This window comes from Phyllostomus hastatus, unplaced genomic scaffold, assembly GCF_019186645.2.
Source record: "Phyllostomus hastatus isolate PE091 unplaced genomic scaffold, TTU_PhHast_1.1 phas_contig_196, whole genome shotgun sequence".
NCBI classification, from domain to species: Eukaryota; Metazoa; Chordata; class Mammalia; order Chiroptera; family Phyllostomidae; genus Phyllostomus; species Phyllostomus hastatus.
The window spans coordinates 16,850,670-16,865,939 of NW_025333709.1; positions in this window are offsets into that span (position 1 = coordinate 16,850,670).

Genomic DNA, 15,270 nt, shown 5'->3' on the forward strand with positions numbered 1-15,270 from the left:
ACTGACAGTGACCAGAGTTGAGGGGGGAGAGGGATAAAGGGGACGGGACTGGACAAAGAACACATATGAGTGACCCGTGGACATGGACAACAGCGTGGGGAATGACTGTGGAAGAGGGAGGTAGGCTGGCTGGAGGAGGGCAAAGGGGGAAATATTAGGGCAACTGTAATAGAATAACAATGAAAAAATTAAAAAATAAAGAAGGATGCAATATAGCAAACTTTTTAAAACATTTTTAAAATTTTAATTGTTGTTCAAGTACAATTTTCTGACTTTTACTCCCATCCCAGCCCACCCTCCAGTGCTCCCCACGTCTCTCCCATTTCCACCCTGCCCCCAGCAAACTTTGAAATTATTTCTTTGAGTGACACATGTTCTCCTGGAAAAAATTAGACACAGTTTTTAGAATAATTGAGTCAGGCTTTAAAGAATAAGTTGAATTTCTTAAAGAGCAGATATAAGTCTAACTGCCATCTGACATGGCACAAATTTGTCTGCTGAAGATACACATAGCATTAGTAGATTGATTTTTTTCTTCTTTTTCTTTCTTGCTCAGTAAACATTTTTTAGTTGGGGAATCTAATGCTTATATCTTTTATAGTAACTTTCATTTTTCCAATTAATTAATATACCAACTATCTATGTCTTCTTCTTTTTTTCATCTTGGGTATAAAAACAGACAAGCATACACACGAAGTGTTTGTATTTAATATGAGATTTCATCATTCCATTATATGATGATTGAGAAAACCTTAAAATACCAAAATTCTACTTTTGACCACATCCTTCCAGCCCCACAAATAAGCAAGATGTTGGATAAACCAGAGAAGGTGACATCACTGAGCTAATAATATCCTCTCCAGACCTGTGCTCGGAGTTCCCATGCATGATCCTCCTGGTCCGATGCATGCACCACATAGCACCCTGGGCCACATTCAAACTTGAGACTAAGTAAACATAAGACTGCAGTCCATTTGATGACTCTCAATCTCGTAAATCAACTGGATTTTAACATACATTTATCATGGAAAAGTTGGAAGGTGAGAGACACAGAGGGCGTTGTTCTGGTGATGTAGTTAGAGATATATATTTTATTTATATGCTGTCATATAGTAACACATGTAAAATAACTTTTTTAGAAAAAGGAAGAACTTCTTTTTTATTTTAGAAGATTTCTATATAATTGGGGAGATCTCAGAAAAAGCCTTTCTGATGACAAAACATTTGAACTGGCATCTGTATGAAAGAGGAAGCAGTCATGAGCTATCTAGAAAAAAGAAGATTGGGAGAAGTCCGTGCAATGACCCCAAAGCAGGAGAGTTTTTTAAATAGTAAAAGTGTGACAAGAACTTAATGAGAAAAGAAGTGATGGGATATGAGAAGGGGAGGCCATCAGAGGCCAGCTCATGTCAGAACTTACAGGCCAAGGGGAAAATGTATGTATGTTTCTAAGTATGATGAAAAGCCATTGGAGAACTTTATTTACAAGAGTATCAGGAACAGATTCACATATTAAAATAATAGTGTTCAAAAACATGGACTTAGAGGTATATATGTGTAAGGGGTGGTAATATTGGGAAATGAAAGGCCATTTAAGAAGAAATTTCAATGATCATATTTCAATATGTTGTTGACTTAGGTATTATTGGTGGAAAATAGACTTCAGAATTTTTTTGATGATTGAACTGTAGAATTTGCTGATGGATTCAATAAAGAATGAGACAGAAACAAGATTCAAAGTTATCTCTGAAATTTTTGACTGAGTCACTGGAATAAAAGAGATTCCATTATTAAGATGAGCAATATTTGTAAGATACTCAGTTTGGGTGGAGTCTGATAGTGTTACCAATTACATATTCCAAAGGAAATACTGAAAAAGTAGTTGGATATACATGTCTGGAATTCAGTTTCTAAGTACTAGCTCAACTTGAACTTGAACCTCTAAACTTGGGTGCTCTGTAAATAAGAAAACTAGGAAGTTAGTACAGAAAGAAAAAATAAATTAATCTTAGGACCAAACCCTTGTAGTCTGGGAATAGCCAATGAGGCTAAATTGATTATCTTTTAAAATACTTCTTTCTAATTCTTTTACTTTTTTTTTGAGGGCCTGGGAGAAGGCACCAGGTGTGGTACTTCTTCCAGAAGTAGGAGTTCCAGCTGCTCAGTTGTTATGGGGGACACAGAACCTCCTAAGGATGTAAGATTCATAAGGGATATGTCTTGGCCCCTGAATGGCCAGAGCAGTTGTTCCTGGGTCATGTCAATTCTCAGAGGTGCCTTGCTCCCCACCCAGAACTGATGTAAGATCCTGGGCTATAGGTTTCTGCTAGATGGGACCCCACAACTGCTGCTGGGGGACTGAGTTTTCAACAGCGGATCAACAGTTGCTTGTGGGTTTCTCTCACTCTTGCTAAGTATGAAGGTGGGCAGTACCTAGAGCCTGCACCTTGCTGATGTTAACCAAGGAAAGCAATGATCCCAAGACAGGAGGCTTGATGACGGGCTAGTTACACAGTTCTGCATTATCAGATGCCACCCCAGGCTATGGCCACTTTAAATTCCAAATGCTGTGAGACTGCATTTCTCAACACACGCATGTTTAGTCTTGAGCTCAGAACCCTTTTCTTCACTCAATCAGAAGGTCCTCAGCTCTGGTCCCTCAACTCGTGCCTGCACCCAAGATTGATTATGCATCCCAGACTCCATTCACTCCTACTTTCTGAGACGTGAAGCCCTGCTCTAACTCCCCAAGCCTTATCTCCAGCACTGCCCAAGGATGTAACATCCAGCAGAAATAAACTTGCTTGGAGAGTTGGGCCACATCCAGATTATGGTGACAGATGTCAACTACATTCATTATGGGGATTATTTCACAATATATATAAATATTGAATCATTTTCTTGTATGCCTGAACTAATACAATGTTATATGATAATTATTTTTGATAAAAATAAAATTAAACATATCCCTTTTGACACATTTTAGAAATGAAAATATTCTTCTAAATATTATGAATTCTGTTTAAATACTTCTTGAAAGACAAATAAACAAGTATGAATATTTTAAACATCACAATTGTCTCAGGATATACAAGGTCTGTCCAGAGGGTATCCAGCCATGTAATTGAAGATAGAGACCTTTATTGAAGAAGATAAAAGATACAAGGAATATTGTCCACAATGATGTCTCAGTCCCCTTGAAAACAGGCACCTTGGGACCTCACACAGTTCTCCCAATCACCATAGCTGTCCCATCATATTTTCCTAAACCTCATCAGTAGTCTGAAATCTCTTCCCTTTCAAAGGTGATTTTAGTTTTGGGAAAAACCAGAAGTTACAGGCCACCAAAGTTGGGCTGTAGGGGGGCTGAGTCACCTGGGTGACTGGATGTTTTGCCAAAAACTTCTGCATAAAATGTGATGCATAGGCAGGCACATTGTTGTGATGGAGCTGCCAATCACCAGTTGCCCATAGCTGTGACCTTGTGAATCATCTGAATAGTTTCCACAGAGGAATATTCTGCTTCATGCAAAATTTGATGCAGATTCTTTGTTCTACTCATTCAGTCATTTTGAATGTGATGGCCACACAGAATACATGCTCACTCAATAACATCTACCACCCCCACTGGCTAGTACAGTGATGTCATTATTGTTCACACATGTGCATTCCAGGCCACGCTCCTTGGCTGCCAGATGACCTTGATGTCACACAAACTATTCTTGTTATGAATGGCTGGACTTTTTCCAGACAGACCTCATATAGAAGACATCATCCTTACCAAGTACCAAGTGAAATTTTGAAATTCTATCATCAAAGGAAGTGTCTAGATGTCAATCTAAAGACTATATATTACTGAGAATCTGTTATGAGAAAGTCACCATTATAGACAATTATTAGAAGATATATGAAACAGAGATCAGTCCCCAAAGATTTAAAATTCAGAATGGAAAATATTTTATAAAGATAAAATTGTCATATCAGGCTGTCTCAACTAACAGACTGACCATGTTTGTAGGTTCTTTGGTTGGCACTGAAGGTTCAATATCACATAGGGATTTAGTTAATAAACACTGTGTATATTACTGATACCAGTTGCCATGCCTTGCAATGTTGCTGTGACTAAGAAAGTTCAGGTGCCAGCAAAGAGGAGAGAGCATGTGTGAATGATGCCAATTTCCTCAACTAGTCTCTAATCTTACACTTTTATCTGATGAACTAGAGGAATAGCCCCTTTCATGCCTACAACTCATGGTTTTCAATCAGCTTCACCTCTCCTATCTTTGGCATTAAGTGGCCCAATCTCATCTGTAAATGCATTAAAATGGATATGGACTTTGAAAAAGCCTAAATCTGAAGTCAAAACATAATTCTCCTATTAAGAGGGGGAATGTTACTTTGAAAAATGTTATTTAACTTCTCTGACATGAGGTTTCTATTTGTTTTCACTCATACGTTGAATCTAATGAACAAAATAAACTAACAAACATGATAGAAAGAGACTCATCGAGAACAGACTGACAGCTATCAGAGAGTGGGGGGTTGTGTGAAAAAGGTGAGGGATTAAGAAAAAAACCTCACAGGCTCAGAAAGCAGAATGGTGATTTGCAGAGGGGTAGGGGGTGGAGGAGGTAGAAGAGGGAGCATGAATGGTGATGGAAGGAGACTGGACTTGGGGTGGTGAACACGCAATACAGTATGTAGATGATGTATTATAGAATTGTACACCTGAAACCTATATAATTTTATTAACCAATGTCACCCAGTGCATTCAAGGAAAAATTAGTTAAACCATATTTCCTTCGTGGGATGACAGTAATTATAAATGTGATATAACATGCATGTACATCACTCAGAAAAATGCACATAGTATATTTTAAGTAGTCAATACATATTGATGAATTGTTTTTATGTAAGTATATTATAATTTTGAGTTTTAAAATAGATTTTAACACTAGAAAGAATGTGATGGTGGCAGGAAATACATGGCTTAGTTTCCTGCCCTATCTTACTTTCTCTATTACAAACTTTTAGGAATAAAAAAGTTTTATACATTAAGAAAATCTTTTTAGCACCTCATAAGTCTATGCCAAGCAGTATAGGAAATACAATAAAGAATATGATACAAAACCAGATAACTGCTTTGGTGGTAATTACATTGAATGGGAACTTTGAGTTCTAGTATTTGGCCTTTGAGAAACTCAGGGACCGAAGAAAGATTATATATTTCAGGGAGCAAGAAAATTTAGGAAATTATGGAAATTTAACTGTGAGATTCTAGGGCATCTTGCTAAGAAGGAGCTTCCAGGGGCTTGATCATTCCCTCTACTTCTCTCTTACTTTCCAGGTTGATACATTTAATTCTGCCATTACAGATGCCTCTCTGGACTAGCCCTGAGAAGAGCTAAGGAGTCTGGATAGATTGAGTGCTCTTGTGAATGAGTACTCTTGCCAGAAATGATCTAAGAACAGTGGTGGGGGGAGGGGAATGGAATACTGGTTATCCTAACTAGCAATATCAGGAAGTGAAGATAATGTCAATATTTACCACAGAATGATTTATATTAATTTGTTTTTCCCCCAGATTTTGTTACTGGTCTATTGAAATATCTTCAGGTTTTAATAGAGGAACTGCGAGTACAAGACAAGCCTGCTGGACAAGGTACAGGACCTAACCTTATTCCTCTTTTTGTATTTTATTCTTATATCTTTTATTTGTGTTTAGCATACAATTTTGAATGACAAATTGTTGCTCAAGGGCAAAAAAAAGAGAAGGAAGATGTTAGCTAGATAGAAAAGAAGGAAGAAAGAAAAGAGTGAAGACCTCTCTTGCACAGGTAGATAGCACATGTTCAAAACCCATTGATCAGTCTCCAGTTTTAGGAAGAGAGACCTCATTATAATGGAGTAGATGGCAATGATGAGGAAAATTTCATGGGGGTGACGGAGCTTGAGTTCAACTTTGAAATCAGTTTGATATTTAAATAAATAATGAGAAAGGAAAGCAATTTGAAGATTGGGAAGTGAGTTCAGACAGCTGGGGATAAGAATAACCTTTGAATACATTTATTCTTTAAATTTTCTAATGCCACTTGGATGGTGACTAATATTTGTCCTTGTGCTTGCTTACCCTACAAAACCAAAGAGATTTTAGTGAAGTTTCTCCATTTTCCACCAATCTTTACCCTCTCTAATAAATGTGTTAACTTCCTACACTACTGTGGAAGCCCACTTTGAGAAACTGAAAACAACTCTGTTATCAACATTGAATTACAGATATAAAATATTGTATGGAGATTATAATTTGATAAATAGTAACATTCTGGGTCCCATATTGAGTCCAGATGGTTACACCATCTTTAATACATGTATCCATTTGGCATTAGCACATTTGCATATCACAGTCTCTTTCTCATTTCAGTTTAATGATGGATGGGGTCCAGATATAATACAAGATGTTCCTCAACATGTTAAACTTCTGGTGAGTAAGTGAGCAGACAATGAGCTCTCTTTTACCCAGTATACTCCATAATCTCAACATAACCATTCAAGGAAAATCTGAACTTCAGGCTGATTAACTGATCATTTTATTGGCTCTCTGACCAAAATAAATAAATAAATAAATAAATAAATAAATAAATAAATAAATAAATCACAGATAAAGTGAACAACAGCTTTCCTCCAAAAGAGGGAAATGTACTTTACCTGAACTCTAAAGTTTGCAGTACGTCTGAAGTTCCAGATTAGTTTCTGCACGCTATAGCCAATCCAGAACTTTGGGCAGCTGTCAGTGAGGCCTGGGGATTTTGGGTACTAACTGGTTTCAGAGCTGCCTTCAGTTAAATTAGGGAAGTAAACCAATGTTGACTTCAGCGTAGTTCAGATGTACTTACTACTTTATCTGTTGGCTCTACTATAAATGCATCACTCACCACGTTTTTTATCTTTATTTTTTTTCCTCTTTAAAGCCAGCAACAATGTTTTTAATTTGGTTTCCTTCAAGGCTTCTTAGTTTTTCCAAGCTGCTCTCAAATTGGATGGTTTTCTATTTCCCATAAAATAAAAAAATCAGAGTACTTGGCCTAGGATGAAAGGTTACTTGCATTCTTTATACATTCCAGCTCTGGAACATGTCTTTTTTTATACTTTTTATTTTATCTTTTCTTTTTTTACTGATTCACTTGGTATTCCATCGAGTTAAACTCTTCTCCTCTCTCATACTTCAACAGACATGAAGACAAACCCTACCACGGGTGATTATATCCAGTTGACAAAGGCTGCTGGAAGATGACACGGTATAAAGTAAGATATCCCTTACCTTTTCCTATTAAATGCGTGGTAACACTGTGAGATCCTAAATAATCAGAAACTTTTAATACCTGTGAGGTTCTTTTGAAAATCCCCATGCACTGCAAATAAATGCCTACTTAAATTTAATTGTGTGCAACCAGACATCTTGGAAATGACGTATGATTAGAGTGGCCCACACCAGTTTGAAGGAAAGCATCTGTCAATTAAATATGTTGCTGAATAAACTATTAAAAGGTTTCTAGACTGACAGGTTACCGATTTTGAGAATGTGCTATGCCACCATGTGCGTCTTCTCAAGCTCATCTCATGCCCATACAAAAGCGCTTATGAAAGCTTAATTTAACCCTGAAAACTCCACTTGGGATTGCTTCTGCTTTTGAGTCCTCTATACCCTATGACACTCAAAAAGTACAGGGTACTGAGAACAGCAAGATATGTCTCTGTGAGTATTTAATAAGGAATGAGCATATCTCAGATCTCTCAATTATCTTAAGATTTAAGGAATAAAACTTGCACACACTATTATAGTTTTTCTGTTTTCCTAGGGTCTCTTCACCCTGTTCTTTTAGTGTATCTTTTCTTGCTCGAGAGAATTAAACCTGAATTTGACGTTTTCTTCCTTTCCTTTTTTCTCTATCATTCAGCTTCGCTTGATTATTTTCCGCTTTGGTCAATTATCTTCCTGATAGGTTACTTTTGTTTGTTTTTCATTTTATTTGCCTTATTAAGCTTTGTTTTTTTCTCTGTGCTGCCGCCTTTATTTCATGTTCAGAACTTTTGTCAGCCCTTTGGTTTTTCCTACCTTTTATTTTCCCTTTGTTGATTCTCTGGCGCTCTTACTGTGCTGCCAGAGTCAAAATGAATGTGAAACCAGTGTCTCATGTGGATTTACTCTGTTCTGCACAACATTTTTCTTTTATGTTTTTGTTTGTTACAAATTATCATGGTTTATAAACCCTTCCAGGCTTTTCAAAGGGCTCTGTATTACTAAATATGAAAACTAAAAGTATGTAACAGTTTCAAAGGGACAAATTCCCTTTTAGTAGTCACAGAGGATGCTTAAGTTAAGCAAGCGAATGGTAGTTGGATATACTTTCCAGCCACATGAGGTAATGTGGTTGCTTTTATAATGTCACAGAAATTAATGAGGCAATTTTCTGTGGAAACACAAAACGGCATGGAGCAAACCTCATGGCACATTCTGGAAAGAAAACAAAGGCCTTTTTTTTCTCACTGACATGGTTTCAAAGTAATTCATGTAATAGTGTCTCTCATGAAAGCTTGAATCCATCCCTGACCCAGATTTGCCCAGGACCTCACATACCTGGTAGTAAGGTTAGGTGAATGTATTCTTTTTCTAAATACCTTGTTTACCCAGATTTAAAAGAAAGACCCTAAATGGTCTATGTCTCTTTTAAGATCTTGGGAGATTGTACCTCACAGATTTCCTAGCAGGGAGACCTAGGGATCACCTCTGGCTCATTAAGGAGAAGCCTTTGTTGGATCTGTAGCAGTTTGCACAGAAAAGTTTCAGGAGCTTGGTGGACTAGAATGAAAAAAAAATACATCAAGATCCAAAGGAGACTAGAGTGCTGCTGGAATGTCAGACAAAACCTTGCCTAAGAGAGACACTCAAAAACACGGAGAACATTGTGCTTTATAGCAACTTAACTTTTTCATTGCCCTGCCTTCACTTTCTACTAGAAGTTTGACTGTCTGAGCCAGGACTGCATACTCATGACTTAGGTGTCAGGACGGCGGTGGAAGTATTCAGCTGCACATCTAGGGGTTGGATTCACTGGGATTCTCACGGTGGAAATGCCCTTGAATAGAAGGAAGCCAAAAGGCAAGTCAGTCAAGAGGATGACATGTCTCTTATATACCCATATTATAATGCATTTCTGAGCAATGTAGTTTTACCTGTATTGGAATGTTATAAAACAGAGTCCAAATATATTGTTTTGGAGCAACATTCTTTTGGTTAACATTATGTTCACAGAATGCATATTGATATGTATAGCCAAATAGGTTGATTTCCAGGGTAACATTATATTCTGTTTTATGAATATATTATAATGTATATATTTATTTATTCTATTTACTATTTTTTTTTCAGTTTTGACTACTACAGAAGTTTTGTACATTCTTTTAAATGTATCCTGACTTTCTCTAAAGAATTTGCCTAGGAATAGAATTTCTGGGTTTTAGGGAACTAAATACTTATTCATATTTGACAAATGATGAAAATTTACTTTCCATGATGCTGTGCCAATTTGTGCTGTCACCACCAGTTTGTGAGAGGCCCCATTGCATCTGCATTGGTTAGCTGCCACTACAATAATGCTGTTCATTGAACCACCCCAAACTCAGTTGCTAAACACAGCACTCATTGATTCTCTATATAATCCGTGGGTTGTCTCTGATGGACACTGCAGTCTCGAAGCCCTAGTTTCGTTCCGCTTTCCTCTCATCCCATCTAGATCAGGGTGCGACGGGGGCCTGTTCTTTCCGTGATGATAGCAGAGGCAGGAGCCACTGGTGATACTACCTTCACTAACATTCCATTGGCCAAAGCAGACCACCTGGTTAATCACAAAATCAAAAGAGGGTAAAGGTGCTCTCCCTTTAGTGGGAGATAATACTTGGTTACACGGCAAAGGTGTAGATATGGGAAGGGGTGAAAAATTGAGGCCAGTAATTTATAACACCTCTGCGTTCTCATCAAAATTTGATACTTTCAAACTTCTTAAAACTATATAAAATGGTATTTGTGGGAGGTTGTAATATGTATATAACTGATTATTAATGAGGCTGGAAATTATTGGTCATTTATATTACCCTTTTGTGAAGTGCCTGGTTAAGTTTTCTGCCAACCGTTATTCTAATGGATTCTTTGTCCAGAATAGCCACCCCCCCCACCACCACGTTATCTGCATGAGATATGTTCCAAGACCCCCTTTGGATGCCTAAAACTGAGGATAGCACCAAACCCTACACATACTGTTTTTTCCTAAACATCCATACCTGTAATACAGTTTACTAATTAGGCACAGTAAGAGATTAACAGTAATAATAATAAAATAGAACAATTATGATAATGTATTAAAAGTGACATGAGTATAGTATCTCTCAAAATATCTTATTCTACTGCACTCAAGTTTCCACTTAAAGCTTCTCTTTGGCATGTCCAAATGGCCGTCATCACTTCTTCTGTGCTGAGGGATCATTATTTTAAAAAATAAATAAATAAGTGTTACCTAAACACAAGCACTGTGGCACTGTGGCAGTCAATCTGGTGAACTGAGTGACTGACGCATGCGCAGTGTATGGAGCGTAGATGCTCTGGACAAAGAGAGGATCCACGTCTTGAGGGTAACGCAGCAGACTATCATTAGATTCCAGCACGCCACTGAGAATGGCACAGGATTTAAAACTTACTTATGGTTTAATTCTGGATTTGTCCATTTAATATTTTCAGACCGAGATTGATCGTGGGTAACTTGAAACTACAAATGAGGGGGTGACTACTGTATTTCCCTTGAGTCATTCTGCATTTTATTTATTCCCCTCCATATATGTTGTTACCAACTCTTTTTAGTTCCTTTGTAATGATTTTTATCAAGAGTTCTTACTTGTAACATAATCAAATACATCCTTTGAAATATGATTAGTAAATTTTTTGTCTTCCATAAGAAATCTTTTTCAAAGTGAGATTATAAAAAAATATTTCACTATGTTTCCATGGCCCATGTAAATCCGTTGGTTGGAGCATCTTCCTGTAACAGAAAGGTTGAGGGTTCAATTCCTGGTTACGGCACACACCTAGGTTGTGAGTTCGATCCTGGTCTGGGTACAGGTCTCAGTCTGCATAGATATGGGGGCAAACAATCGATATTTCTCTCTCCTATTGGTATGTCTCTGTCCCTTCCTCTCTGTCTCTCTAAAAAACAGCAAGTGAAAAAAAGTCTTTGAGTGAGGATTAAAAGAATTAAAATAATCACCCTCTGTTTTACATTATATACAAAACTTCATAGCTCTGTCTCATAACTTGAGGTACTCACTATTGCTTGATAGGTCAGTCTTTCTACTTCATTGTCTTTTAGTGTGACTGGGGCTATTCTTGTCCCTTTATAATCAATATAAAATCTAAATGAGCATTCCAAGTATGATAAAATACTGATATGTTTATTTTAATTTAGAGTGTACTGGAATTAAAAATGAATTATGACAACATTTTTTCAATAATAAATTTAATGAGTTTTTCAATTCATAAAAATGATTTTGATCTTTCATAAAAATTAGTTTGCGTATCATAGTTTTATAACTTTCTCATTAAATATCTTATATATTTAAGTTAAGTTTATTCCTGACACTTCATGTTTTTGCAGCAGTTGTAATGATATCATTATAAAAATTATATTTTCTAGCCACTTTTCATTTAGTGATGAAATATAGCATTCATTTGCAGGGTTCTATATTTATTATTTAGTCCAGCAATACTGCTGAGTTCATTTATTAATTCTAATAATATCAGTGGATTGTATTTTTCTTAAAGTTTCACACTTAGAGTTTTCACTGCAATTTTTGGAAATGAAATTAACTTCTTTTTGACTGAAGTTAATAAAGATTCATTTTCATTTATATGTCTATCAAAGCAACAATATCTCCTAAAACAGCAAAACTGATGTGCTTGATACTCTCAATTTGCCTCTTTAGCTAACACTCTTAGATCATATTAACTTACTCTCTCCTCTTTTCTACCCTTCTCTGTGATGATGGACCATATCAGTTACACTCCTTTTACCTCTGTTTTCGTATGGCTTCAGGTTTTGGAGAGTAAAAATGGGAAAAGGGTAAGGTATAGCTATTTCTTGCCCTGGTTTGCTTTACTGTTTCTCAAGAAGTCAACAGCCAGATTCCTATACCGAAGGGCACAACTCTCTTCTAAAGCAGTAGGTCTCTGTTCATCTGTCTCCCACATGTCTCACCAGTTCTAGGGGTAGGGAAGGCTTTCCCACTCCTGTTCAGCCGGGAGGACTTTATCACTCTGGGCTTTTAACTCTGTCCACATCTTTGTATATTTCTCTTATTAAACAATTTTCACTAACTTGTTAATAGCCTACCACAACCTTGGCTAATTTATATTATAATTTTTTCAAATGAATGTTAAATCAATTTATGATTATCATTTATAATTCTAAGGTCCACATATCTGTGACACCTAAGTAAATCTTGGGTGTCACTAATTGCATGCTAGTTATACTATAGGGAACACGCTTCTGTACACTACTTAAGTTTACTCAGCCTTCCTAAATATAACTAAGATTTGGTTTCTAAAGAAGATGTGGACAGGATGTGCCCAACAAAAGTATTTATTCCAGGAAAGTAACTTTCATAATGCAAAGAATAGATGTAATCTAATCAGAGCTTTTATTAAGAACAATACTATGTTACTTTGATGTAATAATGTCCAGTGGAACTGAGATATATTAATGAATTTACAAAAATGCTCACTTGTGACTACATATCAAATTTTACCCACAGAAAATATTTGGTATATTAAATTTTGAACAAATACCATCACTGGCTTTCAAATTTATTACCTTTATCATGTTTTTCTGTTGCCTTGAAAAAATGTCATTTCCCATGCCTCTTGGATATTATTATTAATATCTTTTAAATTGTAGTATAAAGTTAATAGTTTTCATTTTTCTTATTTATTTATTTATTTTTAGAGAGAGGGGAAAGGAAGAAGAGAGGGAGAGAAACATCAATGTGTGGTTGCCTCTCATGCACCCCCTAATGGGAACCTGGCCCGCAACCCAGGCATATGCCCTGCCTGGGAATCAAACTGGTGACCCTTTGGTTCATAGGCCCATGCTCAATCCACTGAGCTACACCAGCTAGGGCTAATAGTTTTCTAATATACAATGCTATAAATACAGTTTGTTGTAGGTGGACAGTTATATGAGAAAAACTGTGAACTGCATATCATGTCCCTCCACCATTGATCAAAAGTAACACTTCAGTGGTTCCAAGTGAGACTAGGTTAATCATAGAAAAATGAGAAAAGATAAAGGAAGAAAATGAGTATACATCCTTGAGATGTCACCCTTAGCATTCTTGGATAAGATAAAGGTTACATATGGAGAATCTTCGAATTTGAGCATTTGAATTTTCAGTTGAAGGATTTCAGCTGTCTTATCAGTTCTGGACATCCCAGGAGCCAGGAGTTTGGAATGATTCTGAATTTAAGAAGAAAAAAAAATGATGAGAGAGTGATGGAGTGGGGAGTTAAATGTTTTTCAGAACATGCCCTTGTGTTGGCTCTTTTCAATAGCTCTCTTATAAAAAGACTGTGCTGCCAATTTTTTAGCAGGTTGAAATACTAAGAATATAATCATTGATGAATCACTTCTTAGTGAAGAGCCAATTTAGAACAGAAATGGACAGGTGAACTGCTAACAGCAGGGCAGAGTCTGAGGTGTATAAGGATAGACGGAGAGAAGAACAGCATGTTTTCATGTTAATTTGGTCCAAAACCTTGACAATAAAGTGATAATGGAAATCTCATAAGGTGTGAATGAAGGTCTCCAACCAAGCTAGTGAAGACGTCACATAATACATCAGTGATAAAACCTCTTTTGACTATAAATATATTGAGTGTTTCATACCCAATAACACTTAACCTACTGGTATTGTGGAGTAGTAGAAAAAAGCATGAGTTTTGAAGTTGGATAAGTTGAAGTTAGCTGAGTCCATTGGCTGAGACACTTAACCTTCCTTGCTTTTGGTGCTCTCATCTATCAAATGAGGACATTCAATCATATTATCTGAACGTTCTCATTGATCTTCATAAAATATGTTGCTTTACATGTGTTTAACGAACAAACTCTAAGTAAGGTACAAATGGTATAATGGGAACAGAAGTAAATTTATTTCAAAATAAAGCAGGCCTTATTTTGATGTTTAGACCTGCTAGATCTTATCCCTTCTGACCTTGTGATCTTGAACTTGACATGTGTTATGAGACTGCTATTTCTCCTCTTTAAAGAGGGTATAATAATTCTTGGTAAAGATGTTTTTATTAAAAGAATAAATGGGCGAAAACATAGAAATACACTTTTTAAACACTACATAAATGTAACAAGTGGATATTTATATATCAAATATAACTGGGTCTCAAATAAAGCTGGAGTTGCCTACATTTAGATTTGTTTAAATAAAATACATATCCTTGATTTCAGGCAATTGAACACAGGCATGATTCTTGCTCCCTTATCCTTGGCTTGGCATGGTGCTGTGTGTTAAGATGTTGGAATAACAAGATGGTGGGTTCTTTATCTTCCTGGGTCCCTGACTGACTAGCAAAGCAAGCTCCCAACAACCTGGATTACACAAGTAGAGATGTGAGAAATAAAGTTTTGTTTTATGCCACCAAGATGTAGGAGTTAATTTGGCTTTATAACATAAATACACAGTTATAAGCAATAGAAGCTTTGTCTAGAAACAATCTTTGTTGAGTATTCAGATGAAAGAGAAATCACTGTGTTGAAGTCACCTAACCAAGTATGGATATGAAGCATGCTTGGACTTCAAGGAGCAAAAGGGCTGAGTAGTTAAGTAACAAGAAAATGTAGTGGAAGTGGCAAAGATGACACATTATAAAGTAGGTTAGTTCTAGGGGTCATATTTAGTATTAGAGATCACTGGAAATTGAACTAAGTTCCTATCAAAAACCAAGAAAGCCTAAACTGGAAAAAGTTTCCATTTAACACCAGTCTATTTTCTTGGGGACAAAAAGTGGCAAGAATAGAGAAAATATTCTGGTTTCATTCATATGGATTAGGATTTAAGTCAGTCTTCTGCCTAAAATGAGATAGTAGAATTTATATATGCATATATTTATAATGATATGAACTATTCATATACATATAATTTTGGGGTCACTTATGTTAT